Raw genomic sequence first — 21,102 nt, 5'->3', positions numbered from 1 at the left:
GGTGTTAAACGCCCAAATGTAGCATGTTTCTGGCGTTTAACGCCAGGCTGAAGCTTGTTTCTGGCGTTAAACGCCCAAATGTAGCATGTTTCTGGCGTTTAACGCTAGACTGAAGCTTGTTTCTGACGTTAAATGCCAGCTTTCCTCAAGGTGCAATCCTGGCATTTAAACTCCAGACTGCTGCATGTTTCTGGCGTTCAACACCAGATTCATGCTCTGTTCTGGCATTGAACGCCAGCCAGATGCTCCTTACTGGCGTTTAAACACTAGTAAGCTCTTCCTCCAGGGTGTGCTGTTTCTTCTGCTATTTTTTATTCTGTGTTTAATTTTTACAATTGCTTTGTGACTTCACATGATCATAAACCTAATAAAACATAAAAGAACAATAGAAATATGGATAAATAAAATTTGGGTTGCCTCCCCATAAGCGCTTCTTTAACATCAATAGCTTGATAGTGAGCTCTCATGGAGCCTCACAGGTATTCAGAGCAATGTTGGGACCTCCCAGTACCAAACTTAGAATTTGAATGCGGGGGTTCAACACCAAACTTAGAGTTTGGTTGTGGCCTCCCAACACCAAACTTAGAGTTTGACTGTGGGGGCTCTATTTGACTCTGCATTGAAAGAAGCTGTTCATTCTTCCTCTCCATGGTTGCAGAGGAAGATCCTTGAGCTTTAAACACAAGGTAGTCCCCATTCAATTGAAGGACTAGCTCTCCTCTGTCAACATCAATTACAGCTCTTGCTGTGGCTAGAAAGGGTCTTCCAAGGATGTTGCATTCATCCTCCTCCTTCCCAGTGTCTAAGATTATGAAATCAGCAGCGAGGTAAAGGCCTTTAACCTTTACTATCACGTCCTCTACCAATCCATAAGCTTGTTTTATTAACTTGTCTGCCATCTCTAATGAGATTCTTGCAGCTTGTACCTCAAAGATCCCAAGCTTCTCCGTTACAGAGAGTGGCATAAGATTTATACCTGACCCCAGATCACACAGGGCCTTCTCAAAGGTCATTGTGCCTATGGTACAGGGTATTAAGAATTTACTAGGATCTTGTTTCTTTTGAGGTAGGGTTTGCTAAACCCATGTATCTAGTTCCCTAATGAGCAAGGGAGGTTCACCTTTCCAAGTCTCATTACCAAACAACTTGGCATTCAGCTTCATGATCGCTCCTAGATATTGAGCAACTTGCTCTTCAGTTACATCTTCATCCTCTTCAGAGGAAGAATAGTTCTCAGAGCTCATGAATGGTAGAAGGAGGTTTAATGGAATCTCTATGGTCTCTATATGAGCCTCAGATTCCTTTAGGTCCTCTATAGGGAACTCCTTCTTGTCTGGGAGACATCCCATGAGATTTTCCTAATTGGGATTCACGTCCTCCCCTTCCTCTTTGGATTCGGCCATTTGGATTATATCAATGGACTTGCACTCTCTCTTTGGATTCTCTTTTGTATTGCTTGGGAGAATACTAGGAGGAATTTCAGTGATTTTCTTACTCAGCTGGCCTACTTGTGCCTCCAAATTTCTAATGGAGGACCTTGTTTCACTCATGAAACTTAGAGTGGCCTTAGATAGATCAGAGAATATGTTTGCTAAGCTAAAGGAGCTCTGCTCAGAATTCTCTATCTGTTGCTGAGAAGATGATGGAAAAGGCTTGCTATTGCTAAGCCTGTTTCTTCCACCATTATTAAAGCCTTGTTGGGGCTTTTGTTGATCCTTCCATGAGAAATTTGGATGATTTCTCCATGAGGGATTATAGGTGTTTCCATAGGGTTCACCCATGTAGAAAGCTCAGATAGACCATCAAAGAATATATCTTAGAAAGCTCAAATAGACCATCATAGAATATATCTTAGAAAGCTCAAATAGACCATCATAGAATATATCTAAAATGGTCTACTCTGAAAGCATGCCAGAAGAACATTTTTTGGTCAACTTCTTGTATCTTTCCCAAGCTTCATAGAGGGATTCACCATCTTTTTGCTTGACGGTATGAACATCCACTCTAAGCTTGCTCAGCTTTTGAGGAGGAAAGAACTTGGCCAATAAGGCCGTGACCAGCTTATCCCAATAGTCCAGGCTATCTTTAGGTTGTGAATCCAACCATGTTCTAGCTCTGTCTCATACAGCAAAAAGGAAAAGCATGAGCCTGTAGACTTCAGGATCTACTCCATTAGTCTTAACAGTCTCATAGATCTACAAGAACTCAGTTAAAAACTGGTAGGGATCTTCTGATGGAAGTCCATGAAACTTGCAGTTCTGTTGCATTAGAGCAACTAGTTGAGGCTTCAGCTCAAAATTGTTTGCTCCAATGGCAGGAATTGAGATGCTTCTTCCATAAAAGTTAGAAGTAGGTGTAGTATAATCACCAAGCATCCTCCTTGCTCCTCCACCATTGTTATTGGGTTCGGCCATGTCTCTCTCTTTTTCGAGATTCTCTGTAAGGTTTTCTCTGGATTGTTGTGCTTTAGCTTCTCTTAGCTTCTTCTTCAGAGTCCTTTTAGGTTCAGGATCTGCTTCAACAAGAATGTCTTTGTCCTTGATCCTACTCATATGAAAAAAAAGAGAACAGACAAGGAAGAGGGATTCTCTATGTCACAATATAGAGATTCCTTTATGTGAGTAGAAGAAGAAAAGAAATAGAAGAGGGATGAGAAAAATTCGAACACAGAGGAGAAGAGAGGGTTCGAATTTTTAGATGAAGAGAAGTGTTAGTAAATGAATAAATAAATAGAAGAAGATGAGAGAGAGAGAAATTCGAAAATTGTTTTTGAAAAAGAGTTAGTGATTTTCAAAAATTAAAAGAAAAATTAAAACTAAAATTTGAAACAATTAGTTAATTAAAAGAATTTTGAAAAAGAGTGAGAAATTTTCGAAAATTAGAGAGAGAAAAGTAGTTGGGTGGTTTTGAAAAAGATAAGAAACAAACAAAAAGTCAATTAGTTGGTTGAAATAGATTTGAGAATCAATTTTAAAAAGATAAGAAGTTAGAAAAGATTTTTGAAATTTATTTTGAAAAAGATATGATTTGAAAAAGATGTTTGAAAAGATATGCTTGAAAAAGATATTTTGGAAATGATTTGATTTTTAAAATTAAAATTGATTAATTGACTAACAAGAAACTAAAAGATATGATTCTAGAATTTAAAGATTGAACCTTTCTCAACAAGAAAGTAACAAACTTCAAATTTTTGAATCAATTACATTAATTGTTAGTAAAGTTTTCAAAGATTTGAAATAAAATTAAGAAAAATATTTTGAAAAATATTTTTAAATTTTCGAAAATCATAAAAGAAAAATGAAAAAGATTTGATTTTTGAAAAAGATTTTGGAAAGATAGAATTTTTAAAATTGAAAATTTGACTTGACTTATAAGAAATATCTAAGTTTTAAAAATTTTTGACTAAGTCAACTCAAATTTTCGAAAATTATGAGAGAAATAAGGAAAATATATTTTTTGTTTTTAAATTTTTTTGATGAGAGAGAAAAAACACAAAAAATGACTCAATGCATGAAAGTTTTATATCAAAACACATGATACATGCAAGAATGCTATGAATGTCAAGATGAAGACCAAGAACACTTTGAAGATCAAGATGAACATCAAGACTTATTTTTGAAAAATTTTCAAGAAAAGAAAACATGCAAGACACCAAACTTAGAAATTTTTAATGCTTAGACACAAAGAATGCAAAAATGCATATGAAAAACAAGAAAAGACACAAAACAAGAAAATATGAAGATCAAACAAGAAGACTTACCAAGAAAAACTTGAAGATCATGAAGAACACCATGCATGATTTTTTTTCCAAAAATTTTGAGAGAAATTAAAAATATGCAATTGACACCAAACTTAAAAATTGACACTAGACTCAAACAAGAAACATAAAAATATTTTTTGATCTTATGAATTTATAATTTTTTTTTTCAAAAATTGTTTTGGAAAACGAAAAAAAGAAAAGAAAATATTTTGAAAGATTTTTGAAAATTTTTGAAAAGAAAATAAAAAGAAAATGACCTAATCTGAGCAACAAGATGAACCGTCAGTTGTCCAAACTCAACAATCCCCGGCAACGGCGCCAAAAACTTGGTGCACGAAATTGTGATCTCTAACAATGGTGCTCAACTTGGTACGCGCATTTCTACCTAAGCACTTTCTTCACAACTTCGCATCACTAACCAGCAAGTGTATTGGGTCGTCCAAGTAATAAACCTTATGTGAGTAAGGGTCGATCCCACAAAGATTGTTGGTATGAAGCAACTATGGTCATCTTGTAAATCTCAGTTAGGCGGATTCAATTGGTTATAATGGTTTTTCAAAAATAATAATAAATAACGCATAAAATAGATGAAAGAGATACTTATGTAAATCCTTGGTGTAAATTTCAGATAAGTGTATGGAGATCCTTTGTCCCTTCTGAATCTCTGCTTTCCTACTGCCTTCATCTAATCATTAATACTCCTTTCCATGGCAAGCTGTATGTAGGGCATCACCGTTGTCAATGGCTACATCCCATCCTCTCAGTTAAAATGGTCCAAATTCTCTGTCACAGCATGGCTAATCATCTGTCGGTTCTCGATCATGTCGGAATAGAATCCATTGATTCTTTTGTATCTGTCACAACGCCCAACAATCGTGAGTTTGAAGCTCATCACAGTCATTCAATCCCTGAATCCTACTCGGAATACCACAGATAAGGTTTAGACTTTCCAGATTTTCAAAAATGGCTGTCAAAGGGTTCCAGCTTATAATACGAAGATCCTGATTAAGGAATCCAAGAGATACATGCTCGTTCTAAGGTAGAACGGAAGTAGTTGTCAGTCACGCGTTCATAGGTGACAATGATGATGAGTGTCATGGATCATCACATTCATCATGTTGAAGTGCAACGAATATCTTAGAATAAGAATAAGCTGAAGTGAATAGAAGAACAATAATAATTACATTAATTCTCGAGGTACAGTAGAGCTCCACACCTTAATCTATGGTGTGTAGAAACTCCACCGTTGAAAATACATAAGTGATGGTCCAAGCATGGCCGAATGGCCAGGCCCCTTGAATGATCAAAAGACCGAATGGTCAAAAGACTAGACACTAGTACAATAGTAAAAAGTTCTATTTTTACTAAACTAGCTACTAGAGTTTACAGAAACAAGTCTAAGTGCAGAAATCCACTTCGGGGCCCACTTTGGTGTGTGCTTTGGGCTGAGCTTGAACTTTACACGTGCAAAGGATTCTCTTGGGGTTAAACGTAAAGTTGTAACGTCTGTTTGGTGTTTAACTCTGGTTTGTGACGTGTTTCTGGTGTTTTACTCCAGAATGAAGCATGGAACTGGCGTTGAACGCTAGTTTGCGTCGTCTTAACTAGAATAAAGTGTGGACTATTATATATTTCTGAAAAGCCCTAGATGTCTACTTTCCAATGCCATTTGGAGTTCTGTAGCTTCAGAAAATCTATTTCGGGTGCAGGGAGGTCAGAATTCACAGCATCAGCAGTGCTTTTTCAGCCTGAATTAGATTTTTACTCAAGTCCCTCAATTTCAGCCAGAAAATACCTGAAATCACAGAAAAATACACAAACACATAGTAAAGTCCAGAAATGTGAATTTTGTATAAAAACTAATAAAAACATCCCTAAAAGTAGCTAGATCCTACTAAAAACTACCTAAAAACAATGCCAAAAAGTGTATAAATTATCCGCTCATCAGTTATGGAATTGTTTATTTTGGGGTTTTAGATGAGAAACATGAATGATAAATGGTAATAAAATTTTATTAACAAAATGGACTTGGAAAGGTTTGATGGTCAAGGACCTATTTCATTATCACTAACCACAATTATGTAATTGCAAGGATCAATCCCACTAAGTCATCCTCTAACTAATAGCAAAAGAAAGTCAAGTGAGTTGTATCAATCCTAGTCCATAAATCCTAGTTTCCACTAATTGAATTAATGAAGGCTAGAGTCAATGGCTATCAACTATTAATCACTTGGATATTAGTAACTCAAGAGTTCCTAAGTTGCCTTTCCAAGCCAAGAACATAAAATTCTATTCTAACATCCTCCCAAGCATTTCATCAAACACTTGGAAGGTACAAAAGAAAGGTATAGTAAATCACAACAAGAAAGAATTCTAACAACAATTGGATGCAAAGAATTAACAACAACAATCAAGGAAATCATGATTATCATGAATTACCTCAAATTGCCTTATTAAAAGAAAACAAAAGAACAACAATATATCCACAACAAAGTGAAGAATTACAAGGATTAAAGTACAAAACTAAAGAGAGGAAGAAGAGAGGAGTAAGAATTGATAAAGGGAATGTAAACCAAAACATGAATTAAACCTAGATCTAAGAAAAGAGAATAACCTAAACCTAATCCTAATTCTAGAGAGAAGTGAGAGCTTCTCTCTCTAGAAACTACTTCTAAACTAATCCTAATATGAATAAATGATACCATGAATGAAAGAATGATGGAATGATGATAGAATGGTACAATGATGATCTATTTATGCCTCCCCTTCAATCCTTGGTCCTTTAAAGCACTTTGGTGCCAAAATTGGTTGTAATTGGGCCCTACAGCTTCCCAGAAATTGCTGGGTACGTTTTCTATTTAAAAATCACGTACGGCCTTCGGTGCGGACGCACACGGTACGCGTACGCGTCCCTGGCCGATTTCGCAATGTGCGCGCGAGTGCCTTGTGCGCGTGCACATCCTTGGCCGAGATAACTTCTTTGGCTTTTTGTGCTTCTCTCCACTTGCATGCTTCCTTCCTTGCTTCTTTGATCTATGCCTAGCCTATTTTAACCTGGGATTACTAGCAAACACATCAAGGCATCTTATTGAATCAAGGATGAATTAAAATTACCAAATTTAAGGGTTAAAAAGCATGTTTTTACATTTAAGCACAAATACGGGAGAGATTACAAAATCATGCTAATTCCTAGGCTAGATGTGAGAAAAGGTTAGCAAAATACTCTAAATTCAACATAAGATAAACCCTAAAAACGGGGTTTATCAACCTCCCCACACTTAATCCTTAGCATGTCCTCATGCTAAATAAGAAGGAACTAAGGGGTATGGCCTTTATTAAATGTAACTAAACTATATGAACCCATCTAAATGCAACTACCTAAAGTGAATGCACTTGCTTGGTCAAACAAATCAATTCCCAAGAAAACATGTGTAAGCACAAGAGCTTAGAACAATAGGAATCAAATCCAAACCACAATTGCATTGGATTATCAAAAGAATTATAAACTTGCAAGAATATAGGTGACAAGGGTGAACACATGTAATTGAGCTATGGAACCCTTACCGGATGTGTATCTGCTCTTTTCACTCAAGTGTTTAAGGGTTAATTAACTTAATTCTCTCCTAATCATGTTTTTCCAAGATTTGATCTTCTTCTAACAATCAACACTTAATCCAGGCATGCATACATTCATCATGAGATCTTTCATAGGTTGTAATAGAGCTAGGGTCAAGGTAGGATCATATATGGATAAGTGGACTAGAATTTGGACCTTTGATGAGCTTAAACTTTCCCACCTAACCTATATAGTGACCTATATAAATGAGTTCTAACCTAACTACCCATCTTTCACTCTTTCACATACTCACGCATTTTCTTTTCATTTCACAACACTTATGCATTGATCTTTTATTGAGCTTTGCTTTGGGGCATTTTGTCCCCTTTTTATTATTTTTCTTATCCTTTCTTTTTCTATATATATTTTTTTCTTTCCTTTTTATATTTTTTTCTTTTTCTTTTATTTTTCTCATCATTTTTTTTCTTCTTTTCTTTCAAGAATATCAATGCGTAAGGTCTTACATTTAATCAATACATGAGCATACACCAATTTTCAAATATAAAAATACAAAACATCCCTTTTATCTCAACCAATGTTCCCAAATCTCCACAAACTTGAATAATAGACACTCTTACTAGCCTAAGCCAAACAAAGATCCAAACAAGAAACTTTTATTGTTTTCCACTTTAGGGCTTGTAATGTGTTAAAATGAAGAATAATTGAGTTAAGCATAGACTCAAACTTGGTTGCAATGGATGGTAAAAGGTAGGCTATTTGGTTAAGTGAGCTAATGAAATAATGGCCTCAATCATATAAATACATGAATACAAGGAGTAAATGGACATATAGAATCAAGCAAACTAAGGATCACAATCATAGAAAGAGAATAATTACACACAAGAAGGGAAATAAGTGGTTACAAGATGTAACCACATCAATAGGCTCAAAACTCACTTGCTTGTGTTCTTAGCTCAAAACATGCTTCACAAAATATGGAATTCAAGCAAGTTCCACAAAATTTTCCATCAATTGGGGTGATTCTCTATAGCTAAATTCCTTGGAAAATCTCAATATTTGTCTAAGCATTGTTGTGATTGAGAGATTCTAAAAATTCTCTAGTTTACCCTTTCCTTTTTCAATCAAAAACAATTTTCTTATGCAAAAGGGTTAACTAGGTCTTGACAATTCCAAAATAGTTTCTAATCACAACCATAAGCTAAAAAGATAACAATAAAAAGAAAAATCCAACTAAAAATATGAAATCTAGCATCCAAAATATCTAATAATACAAAATATGAAACAACTAAGGTAAAAGTATCCAAAATAACAAATATATACAATAGTGCGCAAAATAAGATAACTGGGTAGCATAACTAGGAAATAGCCAAAATGTTCACCGGTCCTCTAATGGTGCCAACGGCAACCTCCCCACACTTAAGATCAAGCATCGTCCCCGATGCTAATCCTGAGGATCAGGGAGAGGTACACCGGTCGGCTCTGGCTTTGGCTGGGGCTCTGGTGTTGCCTGCTAGATCTCTATGGTGACATGTGTCTCTGGGGGTGCATCCTGCTGAGTCGGATCCTCAACATCCTCCTCCTTCTGATCTTGCTCATCGGCGGCTGGAGAATCTAGGAGCGGAGGTAGCTCAATACCCTGTGAGATAAACACCTAGTCAATCCGATCCAGGCGATGCATGAGCTGGTGCTTACTGCGCTCCATGAAGTAAAACAGGCGCTGAACCAGTAAGTATGTTGGCTCAAGTGCTGGTGGTGGTGGCAAATGGGCTGCTGTGGAAGAAGGGGCTGTAGAGGAGGATAGAGCTACTGCTGTGGAGGATAAAGGTCTAGCTGCCTCCACAACCTCTCGAGCCCCTGAACGGCGTCTAGCCGGGGGCTTCTCATGCACCCAACAACTCCAAGGAATAGTAACCTCCTTGTTGTCGTCATCTGGGGGTGGTGGTGTCACATCATTATCCTGCCACGGAACATCGGCTAGTGTATCCATGCTGGTGACCAGTGTAGGAAACGGGAGTAGGCCACAAATGTGCGCTCGACACATGCTCTGTCGGATCAACCGGGGAAAGTATACCTCCTTGCCCTCCGTGACACATCCAATTAGAACTAACATGTCCATCGGGATCTCAGAAAAGTGAGTAGTGGGTAGGACATAGTGGGCAAATATCATCTGCCAAGTCTTATCCTCTCTAGACAAATGTGCGAATAGCATCCCTTTGGGCTTTGTGTTTCCCAAATCAATTACCCATGGAGTATCTGGTGTGGCAATCACGCGTTTAAGTGCCTCATAATCAAAGGTCATGCAGTGGATGGCTATCTCTGCCTGCTGATAAGCACAGGTGTCATCAGTAAGGTGTCGGTATTGCAATGCCTCCTCAATAGCAGCCTCAGTAATCATAATCTCTCTACCCCTTAGCTGTACTGAATCAAGATTGGCACGGAAGAAGTTGCAATAGAACTCCTTGACCCATGAGATGTTGATGTTTCCTAGATCCCTATCAACAAAGTCCAAACCCAACTCTAGAATGTGGCTATTGATGGCGCTTCTCACATCATTGGGGAGGAGTAGTCTCTTTTCAATGTTCAAGTTCTTCTTCCGATAATTAGGAAGGCAAAGTTCATAATAAAGGTTGGAAAATTTGACTGGTGGAAGGTAGCAACTGATTTTCCTTATCTGTTTCACTCAGCGGATTCTTAGCATAATTGGCATAGAGAGAAGGGGTAGAAGCCTTAGAGTGCTTCCTCTTCTTAGAAGTAGTGGTTATGGCTTTCTCTTTGTCTTACATCCTGAAAAATGGGATAGGCAATTAAGCAAGTAGGCAAATAGCAAGTAGAAGCATGTTCAGGATGCAAGGTAAATGGCAAGTAATCATGTTGTGAACCAAAATTGAAAACTTGGAATGCAAGTAAGCACAGAAAACATAGCCATAAACCAAGAATTCAAGTATTGAAAACAAGGTAGGACAATACACATGTATTAGGCATATTCATCACCATTCCCAAAAAATTGGTCAAAGAAGTAAGAGAAGTGAGAAAAGAAGTTAGGAAGCAAAACAAGTTAGAGGGTTAGAAGGTTACGGTTGAAAATTAGTGGTATCATGGAAAATAGCCTAATCAAAAGAGATTTGCAATTTGTGCGCAACAATCATGTTTACAAGCATGACAACATAGAAATGTCAAAAATGCATGAAAATAGATTTGCAATAGTTGGTAGTACAAGCAATAATGTGTAATTGTGCAACTATGAAAGGCTGAAAAATAAGTTGAGTTAAACGGAAGTTGCACAATCAAAGCATACCAACTATTGTAAGAGAATGAGCATAATGTAAAGAGGTTCCATATCATGGTTTAACAAAAATGTAGGCAACTCCTTAAGTTCACTTGGTTAATGCCAATCGTGGGAATTAACATAAGAACGGAAAAGCTGGCCCAAAAGTCCCGGGTATTAAACTTGGTAAGTTATGCAAAGCTTAGTTTGAAGGGGCCAAGTTCAATTCCGAGACTAGTATTTGAAAGTGAAACAGTTTTATCAAAAATTGGGCAGCATTCCGGCTTAAAATTGAATGTTCCTGGATAGTAAAACGAACAAGAAATGATCTCAAAAGCACCATTTAAATACCAATCACATAATCAAGCAAGCATAGCAGCAGGATAGGTACATCATGGCAAAGCATAATCAAACCACTCAGCAGCAAGCAATATGTACAGAAGCAGGTAAACAAATACAGTGCACTTATCATGCCTAGAATCCTCTATCCAGAACCTAGCTACCTAACAGCAGTTATTTCTATCTAACCTAACAATCAAAATCAAAATCTAACTAAGTAACAAAATCTAACAGTAAACTAGGAACAGAGTGGGAATAAGGCAAAGGCAGGGAGCTGAGAACTTGGGAAATAAGAACAAACGTGGAGAAGAAAGGACGGCAGTGGGGGTGCTCAGATTGAGTGGCTGCCTCTGATGGTGGTGGCCATGGGGGTCACCGGCGGTTTAGTGGCAGAGATGGAGAAGCGGGTGAGAGAGAGAGAAAGAGAGTGTATGAGAAGGAGAGAGTGAAGAAGAGATGGAGAAGGGGGAGGGGGCATGGCGAAGGCGGTCGTCGTCGCTGGTGGCGCCGGCACGGTGGTTCAGGGAGAAGAGGGGTATAAGAGACGTTGGTGAGGGAAGAGTGAGAGTGGTGCGCGACTGCGCTGCTCACTTCGCGTACTTAGGGTTATAGATTTTGAATCCGCACAGGTGCGCACCGTGCACGAGCGCATGGATGGTTGAAAAGAAAGACGGACGTAGGCGCGCACAGCACGCATCCGCATGTATTGATGAATTTAGGAACCGACACGTGCGCGCCTTGAGTGCTTACGCATGGGTAGTGAGAGTTGGTAAAGGTGCGTGTGCGTACAGTGCGCGCACGCGTGCTAGGCGTTGGGCTGGGGGCTTAATGTTGGCCCAGAGTTGGCACAACTCTTGCGTCATTGGCTTGGAAGTCGCATCAATGGATCGGCGCGCACGCGGCATGTGCGCGAGTGTGCGCATTCTCATATAGACTCATGGGTGCGCAGGCGCGCAATGCGCGTCCGCGCGATGGAGGTTGGGCCAGAGGCTTAGTGCTGGCTCGAGGGAGGCCCAATTCTCTGGAAAATATATGGGCTGGTGCCATCAGCCTAGGAATGCGTACACGGCAAGTGCGCATCCGCGTGCTTTCCCCTAAAGGTGTATGGGCTCGCAAGCACGTTGTGCGCGTCTGCGTGGAACGAGTTGGGCTAAAAGCATAATGTTCACAAAAGAGTGGCCCAATGATAAACCCCATTTGTAGGGTTTATCTTGTGCTTGATTTAGGGGATTTTATAACCTTTTACCCACATTTATCTATTGAAATAGCATGGTTTTATAACTTCTCCCTTAATTGTGCTTAAGAGTGAAAGCATGCTTTTTAGGTCTTAAAATAGCTAAATTTAATTCACCTTGATTCCATTAGATCCGTTGATATGTTTGTTAAGTGATTTTAGATTTAGGAGGCAAAGATTGGATCAAGGGAATGAAGGAAAATCATGTAAAGATGGAGAACTCATGAAGAAATGTAGGAATCGCAAAAGCTGTCAAGCCGACCTCTTTGCACTTAATCAACCATAACATGAGTTACAGAGATCCAAATGATGCGGTTCTACTTGGGTTGGAAAGCTAACATCTGGGGCTTCGAAACGATATAAGATTTGCCATAGTTGCATCGCGCATAGGGGCGCGCACGTGCACCGTACGCGGACGCGCCGATGGTGGCACATGATCCACTTAATGCAACTCGTGGCCAGCGATTTTAGAAGCCTTGTGGACCCAATCCAACTCATTTCTGATGCTATTTAAGCCAAGGATTGAAGAGGGATGAAGAAGTTAGTTACCATTAGTTTAGTTTAGCTTAGTTTAGTAGTTAGAGTTAGTTTCTAGAGAGAGAAGCTCTCACTTCTCTTTAGGATTAGGATTAGGTTTAGTTCTTAGATCTAGATTTTAATTCATCTTCTTCTACTTCTATCTTCTCAATTCCTTGTAGTTACATTCATTCTTCTTCCATTCATTTGTTGTAATCTCTTTTATGTTGTTCTTGTATTTTGTTGTAGATCTACTTTTGTTTCTTCTCTCTTCTTTCCATTCTATTCAAGGTAATTCATAATAATTGTGTTTCTTTTGATTGTTGTTGTTAATTACTTTCAATAATTATTGTTAGATTTCATTCTTGTTGTCAATTTACTATGCTTTTCTTTTGTGCCTTCCAAGTGTTTGATGAAATGCTTGGTTGGATTTTAGTGTAGGTTTTGTTCCTCTTGGCCTAGGTAGAGTAATTAGTGACTCTTGAGTTATCTAATTCCTTTGTTGATTGATAATTTGAAGTTGCTAATTGATTTGAATGCCTCTAAAGCTAGTCTTTCCTTTAGGAGTTGATTAGGACTTGAGGAATCAAATTGATTCATCCACTTGACTTTCCTCCATGGTTAGAGGTTAACTAAGTGGGAGTAATGGACAATTTGTTATCACAATTGAGGATGATAACTAGGATTGGACTTCTAGTACTCATATCTTATGAAGAGCTTTGTTAGTTGTTAGTTTATTTCCTTTGCCATTTATAATTCTTGTCTAAAATCCCAAAAACCCCAAAATAACTCACAACCAATAACAAGACACTTTATTGTAATTCCTAGGGAGAACGACCCGAGGTCCCAATACTTCGGTTTATAAATTTAGGGGTTTGTTACTAGTGACAAACAACTTTTTATATGAAAAGATTATTGTTTGGTTTAGGAGCTATACTTGCAACGAGAATTCATTTGTGAAATTCTAAACCATCAAAAATCTAATAATCAAAATGGCGCCGTTGCCGGGGAATTGCAATGATGTTATGTTATTGGTTATTGTATATATGTGAATATTGTGAATAGCTTGATTTTTTTTTGGATTGCTTGCTAGTTAGGACTTTGTTTCATTATTTCTTAGTAGTTTTTATTTTTATTTTCTCTTTTCACCATGAATTCTCATTTTGGCTATGAGTGTGATTACAACTATGTTGTAGGAAGTGGAGATTACAATGAAGATGTGTATCAAGGATGGAACAATCAAAGGTGGGAGGAACCATATGCATATGATCAATCTTCATGGCAACAACCTCCACCAATGCACTATGAAGAAGAGCCATTCTATGATGCATCTCAATCCAATGGCTATGGTGAATCTCCTTGTGACTTTCAAGAACCACCACCATATGCCTATGATCCATATCCTCAACATAACTCTCAACCATACTCACAAGCCCCTTCTTACCAACCACCTTCATATGACCCTAATCCATATCCATCCTACCAACAACCATATGAGCCATATGAACCACATATAGAGCCACCACAATTCCAATATCAACATTTTCAAGAGCCACCTCTCCCACATTATTAACAAGATGAACCACCTCCAATATATGAAAATTTTCAACCGCAAGATGAATTCTACCTTCCACCACAACCTCACATGGAAGAATACTTATGTCCATCGATCCAAGAGCCATATGATCCCTATCATGATATCCAAGAGGAACAAGAGTCAAGGGATCACCTTAAGGAAGCATTGGATCAATTTCAAGCAACCATGGAGTGTGTTGTGCAACAAGTGAAAAGAGTGGAAAACATTGAACCACCACAACTCTACCAAGAAGAACCACCTTCCTACTATGAACCCTTCTTCCAAAATGATGAACCCTTCCACCCACTCCAATCTCTAATGGATGAAACCCTTGGTATTCTTGTTCAAGGGCAAGAAGAGATGAAAAGGGATGTGCAAAATTTCATGGCCGCCTTGGATGCGGTAACAAATCAATTAGCCTCCCAATGCTTGAACACTCAAGGAACTCCCATGGCAACATGTGGAGAATCGAATGAAGAAAATAGCATGAAGGAGAGATTAGAAACACCGGTGGAAAATGAGGGAAGTTGCTTTGTATTGGAACAATTGGAGGAAGCTTTAATTGTTGAAGACAATGAAGAAGTGGTAGAAGACTTAGGAGATGCGGAGCCTCCATGGGAACATAGAGTTGAAGAAAACCACTCCAAGATGATTGAAATTGATGCTAGGGAGGAAAGTGCACACCTTCCAAGGCATATTCCATATGAAGGCTTGGATGGGATAGAGAAAGAATTGAGTTCCCTTGGCGATGAAGATCAAGCATCAAGTCTTAGTGGTGAAGAATCCTTTGAGCATGAAGAACCTTCTCCGGTTGGATTTGAAAGCGTTGAAGAGGTAAATTTTTCTCACCCTCCCTATTATGATTTGAGTAAGGGAAAAGGTTTAGATAAAATTGTTGAACAAAGGATTGAGATGAAGAGATCTTGTGAAGAGGTGGAAGTCCCTAGAAATAGAAGAACGGTGATTGGTTATGCTTTGTCAAGATCTTTTGAAGCATCTTTGCCTAGGTTGCCATCTACCCTTTCACTTAAGTGGGTAAAATTCATTTCTATTAGCTTTATTGTACCACTTGAGTATGGCTTGCTTGAAATGGATGGTCAACTTAGGATTCTTTGTGGGATGAAGCGTAAGCGAAAGATGTTTCGTGGTTGGCGTTGCAAATCAAGGCTCATTTTGGTTGATACTTCAAGAGTTGAATACAAAGGTGGGAATAGTGCTCAAATAGATGGGTCTAGGAGGATTGTTGGACACTTCATAGAGAATTCATCTTGTTCACCACCCGGATGGACTAATAATGATGATCAACCTCAAGACGGGTGTGAAAACAAAGTGTGGGGAAGTTGATAAACCCCATTTGTAGGGTTTATCTTGTGCTTGATTTAGGGGATTTTATAACCTTTTACCCACATTTATCCATTGAAATAGCATGGTTTTATAACTTCTCCCTTAATTGTGCTTAAGAGTGAAAGCATGCTTTTTAGGTCTTAAAATAGCTAAATTTAATTCACCTTGATTCCATTAGATCCCTTGATATGTTTGTTAAGTGATTTCAGATTTAGGAGGCAAAGATTGGATCAAGGGAATGAAGGAAAAGCATGTAAAGATGGAGAACTCATGAAGAAATATAGGAATCGCAAAAGCTGTCAAGCCCACCTCTTTGCACTTAATCGACCATAACTTGAGTTACAGAGGTCCAAATGATGCGGTTCTACTTGGTTGGAAAGCTAACATCCGGGGCTTCGAAACGATATAAGATTTGCCATAGTTGCATCGCGCATAGGGGCGCGCACGCGCACGGTACGCGGACGCGCCGATGGTGGCACGTGATCCACTTAATGCAACTCGTGGCCAGCGATTTTAGAAGCCTTGTGGGCCCAATCGAACTCATTTCTGATGCTATTTAAGCCAAAGATTGAAGAGGGATGAAGAAGTTAGTTACCATTAGTTTAGTTTAGCTTAGTTTAGTAGTTAGAGTTAGTTTCTAGAGAGAGAAGCTCTCACTTCTCTCTAGGATTAGGATTAGGTTTAGTTCTTAGATCTAGATTTTAATTCATCTTCTTCTACTTCTGTCTTCTCAATTCCTTGTAGTTACATTCATTCTTCTTCCATTCCTTTGTTGTAATCTCTTTTATGTTGTTCTTGTATTTTGTTGTAGATCTACTTTTGTTTCTTCTCTCTTCTTTCCACTCTATTCAAGGTAATTCATAATAATTGTGTTTCTTTTGATTGTTGTTGTTAATTCCTTTCAATAATTGTTGTTAGATTTCATTCTTGTTGTCAATTTACTATGCTTTTCTTTTGTGCCTTCCAAGTGTTTGATGAAATGCTTGGTTGGATTTTAGTGTAGGTTTTGTTCCTCTTGGCTTAGGTAGAGTAATTAGTGACTCTTGAGTTATCTAATTCCTTTATTGATTGATAATTAGAAGTTGCTAATTGATTTGAATGCCTCTAAAGCTAGTCTTTCCTTTAGGAGTTGATTAGGACTTGAGGAATCAAATTGATTCATCCACTTGACTTTCCTCCATGGTTAGAGGTTAACTAAGTGGGAGTAATGGACAATTTGTTATCACAATTGAGGATGATAACTATGATAGGACTTCTAGTACTCATATCTTGCCAAGAGCTTTGTTAGTTGTTAGTTTATTTACTTTGCCATTTATAATTCTTGTCTAAAATCCCAAAAACCCCAAAATAACTCACAACCAATAACAAGACACTTTATTGTAATTCCTAGGGAGAACGACCCGAGGTCCCAATACTTCGGTTTATAAATTTAGGGGTTTGTTACTAGTGACAAACAACTTTTTGTATGAAAAGATTATTGTTTGGTTTAGGAACTATACTTGCAACGAGAATTCATTTGTGAAATTCTAAACCATCAAAAATCTAATCATCACCCAACTCTCTGGAAAATGTATGGGCTGCATCCGATTTTGGACATGTACGCGCAGCATGCGCACCATTCCCCCACTATTTTTTTTGCTAAAAAGTAGAAAATTGCCTAAGAGCTCCCTATAATGCCTACAACTCTTTATTCAATCAAAAATCATATAATTCACAAAAATGCAATTTGATTATTGGTTTTATTCATCTACTAATAAGCACAACGTACATATGACTATGCTAACAATCAATTTATTAAGGCAACTCAAATGAAATGGAAAACTACTTACAATGGTAACTCAATTCACTTATTAATGAAATCTACAAGAGAGTGGAAAGAGTATACCATGGTGGGGTGTCTCCCACCTAGCACTTTTAGTTTAAGTCCTTAAGTTGGATATTTGGGAAGCTCATTGTCATGGCGGCTTATGCTTGTACTCATCCTTGAATCTCCAAGGATCTTTGCTTCTCAATTGGTTGATAGAATTTCCAACCATCTTCACCAATCTAGGATAGAGTTCTACCCAAGATATGAGTTTCCATAGTTGGTCTTCATATAGCGAACTGGGATCCCATTTCTTATTTTCGCACCCGTCTTCAATTTTATCTTCATACTTTTTCTTTCCAGGTGGTCGACATATAGAATTCTCTTTAGCACACCAAGCTTTTCTTCTAGACCTATGAAAAGTGGCAGTGGCATTCTTCCAATCATAGTCCCTATACCTTAGGAGCTTGACCTTAATGAGCCTAATTCCTAACTTACAACCACTACACAACTCGTTCTTACTTTTGATTCCACAAAGAGCTCTAAGTTGTCCATCCATTTCAATCAAACCATATTCAAGTGAGAAAGTAGAGCTTGAGGATAAGAATTTTACCCACTTGAATGTTGTGGAGGATGGTGACTTAGGAAGGAGAGCCTCCCCACACTTAGACAAGGCAAGATCTATTTTCTTATGCTCTTCTTTTGCTGCTTCCACCTCTTGACAAATTTCTTCTATTTCAACCTTTTCCCTTTTATCACTTGGCTTGGTGTTGTCTTCAAGGATTTCAATTTCTTGCCCAATGGGAGGTGATTCAATTTTTTATAGGAATTCATTGATGAATAAATCTATCTATTGATTAACCTCTTTATATTCTTCAATTTCAATATACACCATGCCAACTTTTTCTCCTTGGTGGCTCTCTTTCGATTCATTCTCTTATTCATTGTTCACCAAGGGTCTGGGAGGTTGTGCACACTCTTCTATGATTTCAACTTCATGTCTACTAGGAAGAGATTCAATTGTAGATAGAAATTCCTCCATGATTGAATCTATCTCTTGATTAACCTCCTCATATTCTTCAATCTTGGTAATTGGCTCCAGAGGTTGTTAAGATTCACATGGTGGTTCCGCATCTCTTGAATCTTGGACCACTTCCTCCTTTGTTTCAATAACGTAGGCTTCTCCAATTGCTCCACTACTACTATCGATTCTTCCTTTTTCACCGAATTTTCCGATATCTTCTTCATGCTTTGCTCCTAATTTGGCTTTTAACATGGGGCTATGGAAACAACTTGAGTATTCAAATATTGGTGGGCTAAAGTGTGCACCACTTTGGTCAAGTTGGTCACAAACTCAAGTGTATCTCGCTTCATGGCCTTTTGTCCTTGAAGTAACAAAGTAAGAGAATCGTCTATTGGGCCTTGGGGTGAGTAGGGAGGTTGATTATTTTGGAGAGAGGATTCATGGTAGGAAGGTAGTTCCTCTTGGTAAAATTGTGGAGAAGATGTGCATTGAGGTGGTTCTTGGTAGTAATCATGATAGGGTTGTAGTGGTTCTAAGGGTTCTTGCTCAAAATGATCACAAGGATGTGGTATGGGTGATTGGTCTTATGATGGATAAGGGTCATATAAAGGTACTTGGTAGAATGATGTTTGGGGAAGAATGTTGTTGGATTGTGTGAAGAAGATAGAAGGTGAGTTGAGGTAGGTGGGGATCCTGTGGGGTCCACAGATCCTGAGGTGTCAAGAATTTATCATCCCTGCACCAATTAGGCGTGTAAAACGCCCTCTGCATACAATCCTAGCGTTTAACGCCAGACTGAAGCTTGTTTCTGGTGTTAAACGCCCAAATGTAGCATGTTTCTGGCGTTTAACGCCAGACTGAAGCTTGTTTCTGGCGTTAAACTCCCAAATGTAGCATGTTTCTGGTGTTTAACGCCAGACTAAAGCTTGTTTCTGACGTTAAATGCCAGCTTTCCTCAGGGTGCAATCCTGGCATTTAAACTCCAGACTGCTGCATGTTTCTGGCGGTCAACACCAGATTCATGCTCTGTTCTGGCATTGAACGCCAGCCAGATGCTCCTTATTGGCGTTTAAACGCCAGTAAGCTCTTTCTCCAGGGTGTGCTGTTTCTTCTGCTATTTTTTATTCTGTGTTTAATTTTTACAATTGCTTTGTGACTCCACATGATCATAAACCTAATAAAACATAAAAGAGCAATAGAAATATGGATAAATAAAAGTTGGGTTGCCTCCCCATAAGTACTTATTTAACATCAATAGCTTGACAGTGAGCTCTCATTGAGCCTCACAGGTATTCAGAGCAATGTTGGGACCTCCCAACACCAAACCTAGAATTTGAATGCGGGGGTTCATCACCAAACTTAGAGTTTGGTTGTGGCCTCCCAACACCAAACTTAGAGTTTGACTGTGGGGTCTCTATTTGACTCTACATTGAAAGAAGCTGTTCATTCTTTCTCTCCATGGTTGCAGAGGAAGATCCTTGAGCTTTAAACACAAGGTAGTCCCCATTCAATTGAAGGACTAGCTCTCCTCTGTCAACATCAATTGTAGCTCTTGTTGTGGCTAGAAAGGGTCTTCCAAGGATGATGCATTCATCCTCCTCTTTTCCAGTGTCTAAGATTATGAAATCAGCAGCGAGGTAAAGGCCTTTAACCTTTACTAACACGTTCTCTACCAATCCATAAGCTTTTTTTATTAACTTATCTGCCATCTCTAATGAGATTCTTGCAGCTTGTACCTCAAAGATCCCAAGCTTCTCCATTACAGAGAGTGGCATAAGATTTATACCTGACCCCAGGTCACACAGTGCCTTCTCAAAGGTCATTGTGCCTATGGTACAGGGTATTAAGAATTTACCAGGATCTTGTTTCTTTTGAGGTAGAGTTTGCTGAACCCATATATCTAGTTCCCTAATGAGCAAGGGAGGTTCACCTTTCCAAGTCTCGTTACCAAACAACTTGGCATTCAGCTTCATGATGGCTCCTAGATATTGAGCAACTTGCTCTTCAGTTACATCTTCATCCTCTTCAAAGGAAGAATAGTTCTCAGAGTTCATGAATGGTAGAAGGAGGTTTAATGGAATCTCTATGGTCTCTATATGAGCCTCAGATTCCTTTAGGTCCTCTATAGGGAACTCTTTCTTGTCTGGGAGACATCCCATGAGGTTTTCTTCATTGGGATTCACGTCCTCCCCTTCCTCTTTGGATTCGGCCATTTGGATTATATCAAGGGACTTGCACTCTCTCTTTAGATTCTCTTTTGTATTGCTTGGGAGAATACAAGGAGGAGTTTCAATGATTTTCTTACTCAGTTGGCCTACTTGTGCCTCCAAATTTCTAATGGAGGACCTTGTTTCACTCATGAAACTTAGAGTGGCCTTAGATAGATCAGAGAATATATTTGCTAAGCTAGAGGAGCTCTGCTCAAAATTCTCTATCTGTTTTTGAGAAGATGATGGAAAAGGCTTGCTATTGCTAAGCCTGTTTCTTCCACCATTATTAAAGCCTTGTTGGGGCTTTTGTTGATCCTTCCATGAGAAATTTGGATGATTTCTCCATGAGGGATTATAGGTGTTTCCATAGGGTTCACCCATGTAACAGAATATATCTTAGAAAGCTCAAATAGACCATCATAGAATATATCTAAAATGGTCTACTCTGAAAGC

At 38.5% G+C, this 21,102-nt stretch overlaps 1 non-coding gene across 1 annotated transcript; it reads left to right on the top strand.

The window, feature by feature from the left end:
• Positions 1 to 1,908: 1,908 nt before the first annotated feature.
• LOC112699802 (small nucleolar RNA R71) lies at positions 1,909 to 2,012 on the top strand. The gene has a single exon (XR_003152740.1). It is a non-coding gene; the product is annotated as a small nucleolar RNA R71 (small nucleolar RNA).
• Positions 2,013 to 21,102: the final 19,090 nt, after the last annotated feature.

This window comes from Arachis hypogaea, chromosome 6 (assembly GCF_003086295.3).
Source record: "Arachis hypogaea cultivar Tifrunner chromosome 6, arahy.Tifrunner.gnm2.J5K5, whole genome shotgun sequence".
NCBI lineage: Eukaryota > Viridiplantae > Streptophyta > Magnoliopsida > Fabales > Fabaceae > Arachis > Arachis hypogaea.
The sequence above is the reverse complement of the archived record's forward strand: the minus strand, read 5'-3'. Positions and strand labels throughout refer to the sequence as shown.